We start from the raw sequence: 16,151 nt of genomic DNA, 5'->3' as shown, positions 1-16,151 counted from the left end.
AGCATGTTAAAAATATTGAAAGTCTCTAACAAAATGTTGCCTTCTTGGCTCGAACATTTCCAGTGATAAGACTAATTGAAAACCATGCTGATTAGATCTGATCTGGAAAACAAAGTCACATAAAAATATATTTCAAAATACTAAAGATATGGCTAGAACCTAGTTACTGATACACAGTGGTGTGAAAAGGTGTTTGCCCCCTCCTGATTTCTTATTCTTTTGCATGTTTGTCACACTGAAATGTTTCAGATCACAAAAAAAATTAAATATTCGACAAAGATAACACAAGTAAACACAAAATTCAGTTTTTTAATGAAGGTCTTTATTATTAAGGAAAAAAGAAATCCAAACCTACAGGGCCCTGTGTGAAAAAGTGATTACCCCCTAAACCTAATAACTGGTTGCGCCACCCTTATTAGCAACAACTGCAATCAAGTGTTTGCTATAATTGACAAGAAGTCTTTTACAACGCTGGAGGAATTTTCGCCCACTCATCTTTGTAAGATTGTTGTAATTCAGTCACATTGGAGGGTTTCTGAGCATGAATCACCTTTTTAAGGTCCAGCCACAGCATCTCAAATCGGATTAAGGTCAGGACTTTGACTAGGCTACTCCAGGGTCTTCATTTTGTTTTGTAATGTAATGGGACATACACTTTCCAAAAACTTTAACTTTTGTCTCATCAGTCCACAGAGTATTCTCCCATAGGATTGGCAATCATCAAGATGTTTTCTGGCACAACTGAGACAAGGCTTTATGTTTTAGCTCAGCAGTGGTTTTGGTCTTGGAACTCTGCCATGCAAGCCATTTTAGCCCAATCTCTTTCTTATGGTGGAGTCATTAACACTGACCTTAACTGAGGCAAGCGAGGCATGCAGTTGTTTGGATGTTATGGGGTCTTTTGTGACCTCTTAGATCAGTCTTTGCTGCGTTCTTGGGGTAATTTTAGTCGGCCGGCCACTCCTGGGAAGGTTCACCACTGTTCCATGCTTTTGCCATTTGTGAATAATGGCAGTCACTGTGGTTCGCTGGAGTCCCAAAGCTTTAGAAATTGCTTTAAAACATTTCCAAACTGATAGAACTCAATTACTTTGTTTCTAATTTGTTCCTGAATTTCTTTGGATCGCAACATGATGTCTTCCTTTTGAGGATCTTTTGGTCTACTTCACTTTGTCAGGCAGGTCCTATTTAAGTGATTTCATGATTGAGAACAAGTGTGGCCGTAATCAGGCCTGTGTGTGGCTTGGGAAATTGAACTCAGCTTCTCAAAGATGTGTTAAACCAGTTAATTTAAGTTTTAGGGGGTGGGGGCAATCACTTTTTCACACAGGGCCCCATAGGTTCGGATTTCTTTCTCTCTTAATAATAAAGACCTTCATTTAAAAACTGCATTTTGTGTTTAATTGTGTCATCTTTGTCTAATAGTTAAATTTGTTTTGTGATCTGAAACATTTAAGTGTGACAAACATGCAACAGCATAAGAAATCAGGAAGGGGGCAAACACTTTTTCACACCACTGTATTACTATAATCAACCTTTTACTGATCGCTAAAGAGACAGAACCACAACTCACTTGGTGATACACGTTATGGATTTTTCACTGTACTGAAACATACCCCGTATAGCTTCCTCTCTGCATTATTGACTACATGTGTATTGCAACTAGAGATGAGCGAACCCAAACTGTAAAGTTCGGGATTCGTGCTGGGCACTGTGCTGAACTCTGAACACACACATCTCCAGGAAATCTCCAGGGGGCAGGAGACAGATTTTCCAGCTCCAAAGTTTGGGTCACCATTTATTTCTATTGGCTTCGAGTTCAGATTCAAGCTTGGATTCAGTTCTGGAACCCGACCGAACTTTGGACTTAAGTTCGGTCAAAGCCAACGCGCCCAGTCTGCTCATCCCTAATTGCAACGTGTATAATGTTGATACTTTACTATATATTGTAATCTTCATTTTTTTTGTTTGAAACTTTATTATGTAGCAGGAATTGAAATGTTACCATGTCTATTACAACTATGTGCATGCAGATTACATAGGTGGAGTCCATTTTTATATAAGCAGCAACATCATTTGATTACATAATTGTACATCGCTCTTGGGCTGATTACCTTATTAAGGGATATGACTGTTGCTATTTTTTTACATTTATTGTCAGATGATAAAATAGCTGTATAGATTTTTATACACGCCATGCAAAACTGGTTATGTCTTTTTTTTTTTATGAGATTTTAATAGATGTAGAGCACTTTCTATTTTATTGCTTTTTTGGGGGGGGGATTTCATAGAATCATAGAATGGTAGAGTTGGAAGGGACCTCCTGGGTCATCTGGTCCAACCCCCTGCTCAAAGCAGGATTCACTAAATCATCTCAGACAGATGTCTGTCCAGCCTCTGTTTGAAGACGTCCATTGAAGGGGAACTCACCACCTCTCGTGGCCGCCAGTTCCACTCATTGATCACCCTAACTGTCAAAAAGTTTTTTCTAATATCTAATCTGTGTCTCCTCCCATTCAGTTTCATCCCATTGCTTCTAGTCTTTCCTTGTGCAAATGAGAATAAAGATGATCCTTCTTCAATGTGACAGCCCTTGAGATATTTGTAGACCGCTATTAAGTCTCCTCTCAGTCTTCTTTTTTGCAAGCTAAACATTCCCAAATCCTGTAACCGTTCCTCATAGGACATGGTTTGCAGACCGGCCACCATTCTGGTTGCTCTTCTCTGAACTTGCTCCAGTTTGTCTATGTCTTTTTTAAAATGTGGTGCCCAAAACTGGACGCAGTATTCCAGATGAGGTCTGACCAAAGAGGAGTAAAGTCCGATGATGACTTCACGTGATCTAGGCTGTATGCTTCTGTTAATACATTCCAGAATTGTATTTGCCTTTTTTGCTGCTACATCACACTGTTGACTCATGTTCAGTCTATGATCTATTAGTATACCTAAGTCTTTTTCACATGTACTGTTGCTTAGCTCTATTCCTCCCATTTTGTATATGCTTTTTTCATTTTTATAGCCCAGATGTAGTACTTTGCATTTTTCCCTGTTAAAAACCATTCCGTTAGTTACTACCCACTGCTCCAGTTTATTTAGGTCTTTTTGAATCCTCTCTCTCTCTTCTCTAGTGTTAGCTATCCCTCCTAGCTTTGTGTCATCAGCAAATTTAATCAGTTTACCCGCAATTCCTTCATCTAAATCATTGATAAAGATGTTGAACAATACAGGTCCCAGGACAGAGCCCTGTGGTACCCCACTTGAGACATTCATCCAACTGGATGTGAAGCCATTTACGACCACGCTTTGAGTCCGATCACTAAGCCAGTTATGAATCCACCTAACAGTTGCCTTGTCCATTCCATACTTGGTAATTTTTTCAATAAGGATGGTGTGAGATACTTTGTCAAATGCTTTGCTGAATTCAAGATATACTATATCTACAGCATTTCCCTGATCCACCCAGCCAGTGATTCTGTCATAGAAGGAAATTAAGTTAGTCTGACATGACTTGTTAGTTACAAACCCATGCTGACTCTGGTTAATCACTTCATTGTTATCCAGGTACTTACATACATGTTGTTTAATAATTTGTTCAAAGATCTTTCCTGGTATAGAAGTCAGACTCACCGGCCTATAGTTCCCTGGGTCCACCTTCTTCCCCTTTTTGAAGATAGGAACAACATTTGCTCTTCTCCAGTCTTCTGGGACTTCTCCTGTTCTCCAAGAATTTTCAAAGATTATGGGGAGTGGTTCTAAAATTTCTTCTACGATCTCCTTCAGTACTCTGGGGTGTAATTCATCTGGACCTGGAGACTTGAACTCATTTATGTTAGATAAATATTCCCTCACAATCTCTCTGTTTACAGATAACTTGGATTCCTCTATTCCTTTAATAGGACAGTGAAGATCAGTAGATGTTACATTTTCTTTCTGAGAGAAAACAGATGCAAAATAGGAATTAAAAAGTTCGGCCTTCTCAACATCCTTTCTTACCATTTCACCATTTTCATCCTGTAAAAATCCTATAGCATCTTTGACTTTTCTTTTACTTTTGACTAGAGATGAGCGTTGTTCTACTCGAACTGTTCGCCAATCTCAAATTCGAGCTGTTTTGGGCGGTGTTCGAGCCGTTCGGCGAACACGAACAATTTGAGAAAAATTCGGCTGTTCGAGGTTATGTTCGATAACTGTTCGTGCACCAAAATCATAACTGGATTTTTTCTCAGTAATGATGAAAATTAATGTTAATACGCAGTTTGAGTGTACAGCGGGGCGGGGGGAGGGGCAGGGGATGGATCTCTGCAGGAACAATGAAGATCTCCATTTTTTTTTCTCTTTCCCGCATTTGCAGTGGGGAGGTGCAATCTGTCAGCCTATCAGCAGCGCACACACGGAGCGAAGTGCTTTTTTTCACACAAGCAAGGGCATGTGTCATTGGCAGTGTATGTCACATGTCCTTGCCCTATAAGACCCAGCCATTTTCCCCGTCGCCACCATTTTCTCACTGCTGCAGCTGCATGTTAGACGGCACCGCTGTTGCTGTGTGCGCTATACCTTGTTAATTTCAAGCCAATTTTCGCACAAATATACAGATAGCTTGGGAGTAGGGAATAGTTGTGATTGCAGTCCTTTTAAGGACTAGGTTACAGCATTTACTATGACTTTTATCAGGGAGGTCTGTGCTCTTAAATAGATAGATTGTGGGAGTAAAGACTAATTGTATTTGCAGTCCTTTTCAGGACTAGGTTACATCAGTTCCTATCAGTTTTTGCCAGGCAGGTCTGTGCCAGTGCTGTGCAAGTTTTTTTCACAGCATTTGGCTGAATCTAGCAAAGCTAATCCTTTTTGGCCTATTGCAGAGTGTGTTAGTCAGTGGAGTAGCCTATCTGTGTTGCAAGATATACCACCTGTGTATAGAATACCAATTTTTTACTGCACCTAGTGAAGTAAAATCTTTTGGGCATAGCATCATTCTATTAGTCCATCTATACTGACCTCCATCAGGTTGCAAACTGAATATAATTTTTTTCTGCATCTAGCTCTGAAAAAATATTTGGCCTTCTAGCAGTGTGTGGGACTTTCTCTGTTAGTCCATCTATACTGACCTCCATCAGGTTGCAAACTGAATATAATTTTTTTCTGCATATAGCTCTGAAAAAATATTTGGCCTTCTAGCAGTGTGTCGGACTTTCTCTATTAGTCCATCTATACTGACCTCCATCAGGTTGCAAATTAAAAATAATTTTTATCTGCATCTACAGTACCTCTGAAAAAATATTTGGGCTTCTAGCTGTGTGTGGGACTTGTTGTATTAGTCCATCTATACTGACCTCCATCAGGTTGCAAACTGAATATATTTTTTTCTGCATCTACCTCTGAAAAAATATTGGGCTTCTAGCTGTGTGTGGGTCTTGTTCTATTAATCCATCTATACAGACCTCCATCAGGTTGCAAACTGAATATAATTTTTTTCTGCATCTAGCTCTGAAAAAATATTTGGCCTTCTAGCAGTGTGTGGGACTTGTTCTATTAGTCCATCTATACTGACCTCCATCAGGTTGCAAATTCAAAATAATTTTGTGTATGCATCTAGCTCTGAAAAAATATTTGGCCTTCTAGCAGTGTGTGGGACTTTCTCTGTTAGTCCATCTATACTGACCTCCATCAGGTTGCAAACTAAATATATTTTTTTCTGCATCTACCTCTGAAAAAATATTGGGCTTCTAGCTGTGTGTGGGACTTGTTGTATTAGTCCATCTATACTGACCTCCATCAGGATGCAAACTGAATATATTTTTTTCTGCATCTACCTCTGAAAAAATATTGGGCTTCTAGCTGTGTGTGGGACTTGTTGTATTAGTCCATCTATACTGACCTCCATCAGGTTGCAAACTGAATATATTTTTTTCTGCATCTACCTCTGAAAAAATATTGGGCTTCTAGCTGTGTGTGGGTCTTGTTCTATTAATCCATCTATACAGACCTCCATCAGGTTGCAAACTGAATATATTTTTTTCTGCATCTACCTCTGAAAAAATATTGGGCTTCTAGCTGTGTGTGGGTCTTGTTCTATTAATCCATCTATACAGACCTCGATCAGGTTGCAAACTGAATATAATTTTTTTCTGCATCTAGCTCTGAAAAAATATTTGGCCTTCTAGCAGAGTGTGGGACTTTCTCTGTTAGTCCATCTATACTGACCTCCATCAGGTTGCAAACTGAATATAATTTTTTTCTGCATCTAGCTCTGAAAAAATATTTGGCCTTCTAGCAGTGTGTCGGACTTTCTCTATTAGTCCATCTATACTGACCTCCATCAGGTTGCAAATTAAAAATAATTTTTATCTGCATCTACAGTACCTCTGAAAAAATATTTGGGCTTCTAGCTGTGTGTGGGACTTGTTGTATTAGTCCATCTATACTGACCTCCATCAGGTTGCAAACTGAATATATTTTTTTCTGCATCTACCTCTGAAAAAATATTGGGCTTCTAGCTGTGTGTGGGACTTGTTGTATTAGTCCATCTATACTGACCTCCATCAGGTTGCAAATTGAATATAATTTTTTTCTGCATCTAACCCAGCCAATAGTTTTGGCCTAATACCACAGTTTGGCCACTCAGCTCTGCTCGGTTACCATCCATTGTTTTTTTGTGCAAACAACTCCAGAGTTGTGAATTAGTTAACCACCAAAATGAGTGGAAAAAGGCCTGCTGCTGGTTGAAAGGGGAATAGGCGTGTTGGGAAGGGGAAAAAAGGTTGTGTCCGTGGGGTAGGTGTTAAAGCAACAGTAACATCTGCAGAAGAAAGACCATCTTCCAGCCAAACTAAAATGTCTACTTCTTTTAGCGGACAATGTGATAAGATCCCTTTCTTACGGCCACGTCAATCGCTACAAATTCCAGATGAGGCACAAAAACAGCAGGTGCTTCAACGGATATCAAGTGCTCCTTTAAGTGGGCTCTCCTCCACATCAACTTCAACATCACAAATACTCCAGTCCTCAAAGGTGTCACCCCAATCGCACTTGCTTCCTCACAGCTCCCAAATCTCCAGCTGCCCGTCTGAGTATGAGGTAGAACAGATGGTTGAGTCTGCAGAGCTGTTTACTCATACTATAGCCTGGGAATCAGAGGTCGACTCCAGCGCTTCTGTGAATCCAGACGAGGAAATGATCTGCACTGATGCCCAGAATCTTTATGAGTCGGATCCAGGACCAGACGCAGAAGGTTCTGACCATAATGTAGACCCTCATTCCCAAACTGTAACTCCTGTTGGTGGAGACAATGAGGAAGACGATGATAAGACTCAAATACCTGATTGGAGCGACAACTTTAGTTTTTTGTCAGGGCAGGAACAGGTTGGCTCTGAGGACGACGGGTGTGATAACGCACAGGGTGATGATGATGAGGTTGGAGATCCCACTTACTGTCAACCCACAGTCAGCCAAGAGATGAGGTCAGCAGAGGAGGTGGAGGAAGATGCTAGTGACGACGAGGTCAGGTTGCGCCTTCCTGGACAGAGACGTAGTACTGGAAGCACGTCAACAACTGCATCCTCAAACACAACTCTGCCTCTCACCACAAGTCGTGGTGGCTCTTCAGGTCGCATGGGTGCTAAGCCTTGCATAGCCTGGGCATTTTTTCAGATCGATAAAGATGACCCAACTCGTGTTATCTGTAACATTTGTCAGCAAAAGCTAAGTAGAGGCCAAAAAATACATAGTTTGAGTACTTCATGCATGAACCGGCACATGGACATGAAGCATAAGTTGCAGTGGGAAGCTCAGTGTGCTACAATGCGGCCTAGCCGGCCGGGCCAACCACCGTCTGCCATATCTTGTGCATCCGCGGCCTCTTCATCCTCTGTGACTGGGGGGACAGCAGTCACACCTGTTTTGGGGCGCAGACCTGCCACCTCTTTACCCGCAACAGCCAGCGTGATTGGCAGGTCATCATTTTCTTTGGAGGTGGGAACACCAGCTGGTGTTGAGCGCTGTCCGACATCGATAGCACCACCTTTGGATCAAGGCAACCTAACATGTCCACCTGCATCTTCCTCACAGACCGGCAGTTTGCCGGGGACACCCTTATCAACCCCGTCTAAGCACAATAGCCAGCCCTCGGTCCCTCAGATGTGGACAAGTAAAAGACCATTTCCTCCTAGCCATGAGAAAGCTAAGAGGTTGAATTTCACCATCTGCAAGCTCTTGGCTACAGAAATGCTGCCTTTCCGCCTGGTGGACACAGAGGATTTTCGAGACCTTATGTCCGTCGCAGTGCCCCAGTACCAGATGCCCAGTCGGCACTACTTCTCAAAGAAAGGTGTGCCTGCGCTCCACCAGCATGTCGCACACAACATCACCGCTTCTTTGAGAAACTCTGTGTGTGACAGGGTGCATTTCACCACAGACACTTGGACGAGTAGGCATGGACAGGGGCGTTACATGTCGCTGACTGGGCACTGGGTAACTATGGTGACAGCAGGACAAGGGGCTGCTGTCCAAGTCTTGCCGTCCCCACGAGTTGTGCGTCAATCCTCTTTGTGTCAAAATTCCTCCACTGCTTCTGCCTCCTCAACCTCCTCTCGGTCTTCCACCTGCACCCAAAGCCTGTCTGGTCATGCCACAAGCTTTCTAACTGCGCAGAAGGGATCCTGCACACCTCCTTACTATGCTGGCAGTAGGGCTCAACGTTATCAGGCGGTTTTTACATTGAAATGTCTGGGAAATGTGAGTCACACAGCTGAGGAGTTGTGGTCAGCTCTGGAGAACCAATTTCATGAATGGTTGTCTCCACTGGACCTGAAACCAGGGAAGGCCGTGTGCGACAATGCTGCAAACCTGGGTGCGGCCCTTCGCCGGGGCAATGTCACACACGTGCCTTGTATGGCTCACGTGTTGAACCTGGTTGTCCAGCAATTTTTAGCCCACTATCCCAGACTAGATGGCCTTCTGCAGAGGGCACGGTCGCTGTGTGCTCACTTCCGCCGTTCGCATCCCGCAGCTCAGCGACTTACATCTCTACAGAAGTCGTTGGGCCTGCCACTTCACCGGCTAAAATGTGATGTGCCTACCCGGTGGAATTCAACTCTGCACATGTTGCAGCGACTGTGGCAGCACCGACAAGCCCTGGTGCAATACGTTCTGACGTATAGCCTGGGCCAACGAGATTCAGAGGTGGGGCAAATCACGTTGGAGGAGTGGTCTCAGATCAGGGACCTATGCACCCTTCTGCACAGTTTTGAAATGGCGACGAAGATGTTTAGTGCTGACGATGCCATTATCAGCATGACTATTCCGGTGATTTACATGCTGGAGCACATGTTAAACAGAATTCGGAGTCAGGTGGTGGCACAAGAGGAGGTGGAGGAAGTAGAGGAGGAGGAGTTGTATGCGGAAGGGCTAACATCTGCAAGGTCCAGTCGGTCGGCAGCACCAAGGCGGCAGGCATGTGAGGGTGGGGGAGATGGTTTTACCAGGGCGCATGGTAGCAGCCAAACTAGTGAGGAAGGTGCAGGAGCCCAGGAAGAAGTGGAGGACGAACTGATGGAAGACTCATCAGATGAGGGAGACCTTGATCACATTTCTGTTGTGCGAGGTTGGGGGGAGAGGACAGAGGAAGGAAGCATGATTGTTACCTCGCCACCAACACAACAGGGACTTGGTGCTCCTGGATGCGCAACACACATGAGTGCCTTCTTGCTGCACTACCTGCAACATGACCCTCGAATTGTGAGAATTAGAAATAATCCTGACTACTGGGTTGCCACACTGTTAGATCCCCGGTACAAAAGTAAATTTGCAGAAATTATTCCTGCCATAGAAAGGGATGCACGCATGCAGGAGTATCAGCAGAGACTGTTGCAGAATCTTACATGTGCTTTTCCACAAAATACCAGTGGTGCACGTAGTGAATCTCACAGTTCCAACTTGCCAACCGTGGGACCGTCAAGTGTTCAGCACTCAAACCGTAACAGAACCACAGTATCTGCTGGTAACATCAATTTTGCGGAATCATTTCACCACTTTTTTAGCCCATCCTTTGCAAGGCCACAGGAGACAAGAAGTCTGACACATAGTCAACGCCTAGAGACGATGGTACAGGAATATCTCCAAGTAAACATTGAAGCCACGACTGTGTCACTGGACCCTTGCTCTTTTTGGGCTTCCAATCTGGATAAATGGCCGGAGCTAGCCACTTACGCCTTGGAGATCTTGTCATGCCCCGCAGCCAGCGTTCTGTCTGAACGTGTGTTCAGCGCTGCTGGTGGTGTGCTGACAGATAAGCGCACGCGGCTCTCCACTGATAATGTAGACAGACTCACGTTCATAAAGATGAACAAATCATGGATCCGAAACGACTTTTCTACCCCTGTGTCATCCTAGGGAGAGTCTGTAGTAGGATGAAGTAGGTGCTGGTAAAAAATCCGCGCTCCTCCGTAGTGAAGAAATATGACGAGAGATTGTATAATTAAACAATCTTGTAGTTTATTGTTAAAAGCTACGATTACTACGCGTTCCGTGGACGTCCCGTCCACTTCCTCAGGTACATAGCTGATGTAGACCGATTTATCAAACGGTCTTATATACATAAAACTACACGTGGTGAAAAAAAAAAAAAAAAAAGGCCCGCTGTTATTCTTGGCGCCAAGACCAACCAACGGTTTACAGAGAGACAGTGAAATTATTTATAAATAGATTAAATAAAATTATTGGTCGACTAATTACACTCTTATGCAAATAAAATGAAAACCATAGAACAAATAATTAAAATGACCTCTGAAATGTAATGATCCAAATGTATTATTACATTTATAATTCAGCATACCAATTCCTTCCATGCATTTCCCGAGGTCTTCTACACTAACATCTATATACATATGCCACAGCACATAATAAGAACTAAGTATCTCAGCATTCTACAGCCACACAGCCATCTCCTCATTCCCCCACTCTTTCCTACAACCTGCCCCCTTCTATTTACACTGCTACTGATAACATACATAATACACCTTTAGCAGACTAGTACGTCCCACGGAGACTAGTTTGCATTTTCTTCTATTCCTTTAGTTCCCTGTCCTCTGTCAGTCAGCCGATGAGGTGTGAGATCCAGCACAGTGATCTGGAAGATTTTATCTCCAATACATTGTAATATACCAATCGTTCAGGAGTTTACACACTTGCGGTCCTCAGTCATCTCTACATGCCCGTCCTCCCTCCTTCCCCCCCTTTCCTCACTGACAAACACCTCATACCCAATACACTAATAGCAGGCTTGCACCTTCTGCCATTCCTTCAGCTCTTGGTTTTCTGCCTGTCAGCCGACGAGGTGTGAGGTCTGGCAGAGCGGTCTGGACGCTCTGATCTTTCACACATGATACAATAGAGCTAGGACTTTGGGATCGCATACACTGCGGTCCTCGATCAACTACAAATGTTTTATCCCATGTGCTTTAATATAAATGTAATAATACATTTGGATCATTACATTTCAGAGGTCATTTTAATTATTTGTTCTATGGTTTTCATTTTATTTGCATAAGAGTGTAATTAGTCGACCAACAATTTTATTTAATCTATTTATAAATAATTTCACTGTCTCTCTGTAAACCGTTGGTTGGTCTTGGCGCCAAGAATAACAGCGGGCCTTTTTTTTTTTTTTTTTTCACCACGTGTAGTTTTATGTATATAAGACCGTTTGATAAATTGGTCTACATCAGCTATGTACCTGAGGAAGTGGACGGGACGTCCACGAAACGCGTAGTAATCGTAGCTTTTAACAATAAACTACAAGATTGTTTAATTATACAATCTCTCGTCATATTTCTTCACTACGGAGGAGCGCGGATTTTTTACCAGCACCTACTTCATCCTACTACAGACTACCTACAAGATCCCTAGGGATTCTGTGCTGTCTGCAGCCCTTCGTCACTAATTCTTACATGAGTTGTGCATTTCACAACTCATAAAGGTGAGCACATTTTCTTTTTACCCACTTGGTTGTTGTTGGATAACAGCGCTATTGCGCCCCTATCTTTCTACTTATATCCTGGGGAGAGTAAAAGCTTGATGATTGGTTAAAATCACCCTACCAACCGTTTTAAGCTTTCAAATTACTAATCATGTTTATCTGTATCTTGACTGGAAAATAATTTGGGCTTTGTAGCAGTGTGCAGCACTGATCCTATTAGGCCATCTATACTAAAGCTTCACCAGATTTAAAATTAAAAATAATTTTTAGCTGCATCTAGCCCGGAAAATAATTTTGGGGCTCCGAGATGCGCAAGACACATAAGTGCCTTCTTGCTGCACTACCTGCAGCATGACCCTCATAATGTCAGAATTCGAAGTAATCATGACTACTGGGTTGCCACACTCTTAGATCCCCCAAACTTTTCGATCAACCTTTTCATTTTAATAAAGACCAAAAAAATTGTCATTTTTGAAATTATAAGCATTAGCAGGTTGTTAGAAACTGAAATCAAACAGTTTTCAACTCAAAACTTTATTCTAGGTGATGTTACATTTTCACATAGGACCCCTTGTTCGAAAGGAGCTTCTGAACTCTCTCGTCCATTGAATTTGTCAGGTTTTGGATGGTTTCTGCTTCAATTGTTTTGCATGAGGACAGAATACCCTCCCAGAGCTGTTGCTTAGATGTGAACTGCCTCCCGCCATCATAGACACTCCTTTTAATGATGCTCCAAAGGTTCTGAATGGGGTAGAGGTCAGGGGAGCATGGGGGTCACACCATAAGTTTGTCCCCTTTTATGCCCATATCAGCCAGAGATGCAGATGTTTTATGTGCAGCATGAGATGGTGCATTATCATGCAGAAAAATGATCTTGCTGTGAAATACACGGTTCTTCTTCTTGAACCATGGCAGGAAGTGCTGTTTGAGAAAATCCACATACATTATGGAGTTCATCTTTAGCGCCTTCAGGGATCCTAAAGGGGCAGACAATCTCTCTCCCCATGATTCCAGCCCAAAACATTACTCCACCTCCTCCTTGTTGGCGCTGTAGCCGTGTTTGCGTGGGGTGTCCATCAACCAGCCATCCTCCACTCCATCCATCTGGACCATCGAGCGCTGCACGGCACTCATCCGTGAACAAAACAGTTTTGAAATCAGTCTTCATGTAATGTTTGGCCCACTGGAGCCGTTTCTGCTTGTGTGAAGTGGATAGAGGAGGTCGACAGGATGGCGTATGCACAGCTGCAAACCTCTGAAGGACCCTGCATCTTGTTGTTCGGGGGACGTTGGAGGCACCAGCAGCTTCAAAAACTTGTCTGCTGCTATGACAAGGCTTTTTTGCCGCTGCTCTTTCAACCTGACGTAATTGCCTGTAGGAAAGAGTCCTCAATTTACCCTTATCAGCACGCACACGTGTGTACTGTGAATCAGCTACATACTTCTTGATTGCCAAGACACTTCATCCTGATCATCGCACAATGTTGATTGTAGTCATGCCTTGACCTAAACACTCCACAATTTGTTGCTTCTCAGCAGCCGACACATCCTTTTTCTTTCCCATTTTGGCAGAAAATGTAGGCTGCTTAATAATGTGAGAGAGCCTTCTTAAGTAGTCTTGCCTTTCATTGGACACACCTGCCAAACTAATTAGCACAGGTGTCTGCAATTGCTTACAGTGATATAAAGAGCCCTGACACACATCACCATCAATGAGTTTAACTGACAAACAAACAAATTCTTCCCTTATCACTCCTAAACACTTTTTGCATAATAATTTGGAACGCAGTGTACATGTGCTTTTCCACAAAACACCAGCGGTTCACGTAGTGAATCTTACAGTTCTAACTTGCCAACCGTGGTCTGTATGGACTTGTTCAATAAAGGGCCCAAAATTAAGATAACATAGATGGGAGAGGTCTCTATGAATAGGAATTCCTAAGTATTTGATACCCTGTGAGGGCCAGGCAAAGGGAAAGTTGGACTGGATGGAATCCTATATGGATTTGGGGAGGGAGACATCGAGGGCCTCAGACTTCGCTGCATTGATTTTAAAATTTGACCATGTAACAAAGTGATCTATTTCAGCCATAACAGCATGGATGGATATATGTGATTGAGTGATATATACTAGGACATCATCAGCAAATAGAGAGCACTTGTACTCGGTGCCTCCCACCTCAATCCACCTAATATTGGGGTTATGGCGAATTGATGAGAGCAGGTGCTCCGTCACTAGGATGTATAAGAGAGGGGACAGAGGACATCCCTGCCTTGTCCCATTGGTGATTGTGAAAGGTGATGAAAATGTTCTGACGCACCCCCTGGGCCTTGGGACACCCGGAGCCGGACCCTTTTTGGTGGATGCTGGTGGTTGTAGTCTTCGTGGCGGTGACCCGGTTCCGTGGCTCAGGGCGGTCAAACCAGTGGCGGAACTATTTATGTGGTTTTGATGTTTAAATGTACGACTACGCCACCCGTGGATTGCGGTCAGAGTGAACCGCCGCTACAGGGCAGACCGCTAAGGCTGGTGTTGTGGGTGCAGCAGAGCGTAGCATAACTCCCCACGGGAGGAGTATAGCCTCAGGGCAGTGTATGCGGAGGATGGGGGTGATGGTGCAGGGCAGCAGCAGTAACGACACGGAGTCAGTGATGCAGTTCAGGGCCTTTACTCACAGTTCTTATTATCCAGACCACGTCTGCAGGTAACGGCTGCCCACGTCGTACTGTGCTCACCAGGTGAGGGGCTCAGACAACTCCCAGATAACTTTGAAGCACTTCACAGGACCCTCTTTGTGTGTCCTTTGTCTGGCCTTTCTTACCAACACTTCTGTCCGGCTGCCTCGGGCCTCCTCTTGGTAAACTTGGCGCCAGTTTCCCTGACCCTATGTGGTGCCTTCCTAGCGGGTGTAGCGAGGGGCTGCGCCACATAAAATGTCAGAGCCTCTGGTTTCTAGCTGAGGGTCGTTTCCTGCCTCCACTAGTTCGGGGACCGGTCTCCCCCTTTGGCCTGACCCCTCCACGCAGGTGGATTCGGGCGTGCGGTGGCGACTCGCCAGTCCGCACCCCTGGGATCCCTTCATTCCTCGTTCCTGGAGCCTTCTCCGCTCCTCTTCCTTCCTTCTCACTCTTCCAGGCCTGGGCCTCTGTTACTAGGCCCGCCTCCGGAGCAGAGCTCATGCAGAGCCCCTGCTCCCTGCCACTTCTGCTCAGACTTCTCTGCACTGAACTAAGATGGTGCCCACCTTTTATACTCCCTTCTCAATGCACCCAGGAACTGCTTCCTCCCTGCTCCTGCACTACAGGGTTCCCCTTCCTCAGTGTTCCCTCCCCCCACTCCAGCCAGGGACAGGGACTGTCGTGCCCATCTCAGGGGCATATTGGTCGCCCTGCCCCACGGCAATGTGGTGTAATGCATGCAGGTGTCGGGTCCTGATCCACACTCCATCCTTACCTGAGAGTGAGATATCACACCTCTGGGTGAGGTGCAATACCTCTGTAGCAACCGAGCCCTCAGGGTGCTACAGTTCCATTTATCTTCAGCCTAGGTGACGTATTGTGATACAGGGCCGTGATTTTGGCTATAAAAGGGTCCCCTAGACCCCTACCCCAAGCTTTTTAAGAGAATCATATATGGCGTGCCAGGAGACTCTATGGAATGCTTTCTCAGCATCCAACGAGAGTATCTAATTACAAATTTTTAACTGCATCTAGCCCAGGAAATACTTTGTGCCTAGTAGCAGTGTCTGCTAGTCAGCGGATTATCCCGGCTGTTAAGCAAGCTACACCACCTGTAGTTTAGACACTTAATTTTTTCAAAGGAAATGCTTCGGGACCATGGGATACTTAGTGAAGAGCATCAGGAGGCACCCCAAGGCATAGGGGCTGGGACTGGCAGTAGGATGCCTTGCGGTGGACAGCCGAGCTCGATCCTTATAAAAGCTTTTTAACTGCAGCAGCTTTAGTGGACGCTACTGGAGCTGGAATTACGCGGCTGCTGGCATGAGACTTGCCCTCCAATAGATCCTTGTAAATTGATTTAAAGTGTATTCATTCAAATTAGAGAGACAATTTAAATTAAAAAGCTTAGAGCTGCCTCCACCACAGGGGGGCTCGCTCGACCCACCAGCGGACAGGCACCAGTATTGGGAGAGGGGGGCTGGCCATCAGGGTTCACCGC

The 16,151-nt window shown here is 44.3% G+C and overlaps 1 protein-coding gene across 10 annotated transcripts in view; it reads right to left on the bottom strand.

Moving 5' to 3' along the window:
* The window catches only part of CDKL5 (cyclin dependent kinase like 5), a 407,568-nt gene that overhangs the window by 232,067 nt on the left and 159,350 nt on the right, over window positions 1-16,151 (bottom strand). For 2 of the 10 annotated variants that reach the window (XM_073667416.1, XM_073667415.1), the window contains one exon: window positions 3,628-3,813. The exons of the other annotated variants lie outside the window; for them this stretch is intronic. The gene's annotated coding sequence lies outside the window, so the exon portion shown is untranslated. The remainder of the gene's footprint in view (window positions 1-3,627; window positions 3,814-16,151) is intronic. 10 annotated transcript variants of the gene reach the window in all.

The sequence above is a fragment of the Phyllobates terribilis genome, unplaced genomic scaffold (assembly GCF_046119375.1).
Source record: "Phyllobates terribilis strain yellow unplaced genomic scaffold, ASM4611937v1 Scaffold_2__4_contigs__length_985480577, whole genome shotgun sequence".
Classification (NCBI taxonomy): domain Eukaryota; kingdom Metazoa; phylum Chordata; class Amphibia; order Anura; family Dendrobatidae; genus Phyllobates; species Phyllobates terribilis.
Note: the sequence above shows the minus strand (reverse complement) of the source record. Positions and strands in the feature narration are given on the sequence as shown.